Genomic DNA, 725 nt, shown 5'->3' with positions numbered 1-725 from the left:
AGGCCTTGGAAACTCTATGAGTCAATTCTATTCTGTCCTGTAGGGTGCTGATGAGTTGTAATAGACTCAATAGCAATAATGTAATGTATGTGAAAGCTGGACAGTGGAAAAAAAAGACAGAAGTACTGATGTATTTAAATTGTAGTGTTGACAAGAATATTGTACATACCATGGATTGGCAGAAGACAAAAGAAATCAGTCTTAGAAGAAATACTACTAGAAATCTCCATAGAAACAATAATGGTAAACCTCATCTTGCTTACTCTGGACACATCATCAGGAAGACCAATCACGAGAAAAGGATATTGTATTTGATAAAGAGGAGGGTCAGCAAAAATGAGGGAAATAATCAATGAGATATATTTAAACAATAGCCACAACATTGGCCTGAAGCACATAAAATATGAAGATGGCACAAGACCAGGTGGCATTTTCTTTTCCTATTATACATGGGATTACCATGAGTCAGAGCCTAAAACCAAGACTCATTGCCTGTGATAGTTGGAGCTGTATGTCAACTTGGTTGGACCACAATTCTGTGTGGTATAAGCTGTTGTGATGTGGTTATTCCCATGATGGGATCAGATGATTATATTTGAACAGGCAATCTGTTGAAAGGGAGTTTCCCTAGGGGTGTGGCCTGCTTCCAGTATATCTGAGGACATCCTGGGAAAAGAGACATTCTTCAGTGGATCGGGATTCTGTTGTGCTGCCTACAACTGTCC

The sequence above is a fragment of the Orycteropus afer genome, unplaced genomic scaffold, assembly GCF_000298275.1.
Source record: "Orycteropus afer afer isolate SDZICR_OR568_19922 unplaced genomic scaffold, OryAfe1.0 scaffold00960, whole genome shotgun sequence".
NCBI lineage: Eukaryota > Metazoa > Chordata > Mammalia > Tubulidentata > Orycteropodidae > Orycteropus > Orycteropus afer.
The sequence above is the reverse complement of the archived record's forward strand: the minus strand, read 5'-3'. Positions refer to the sequence as shown.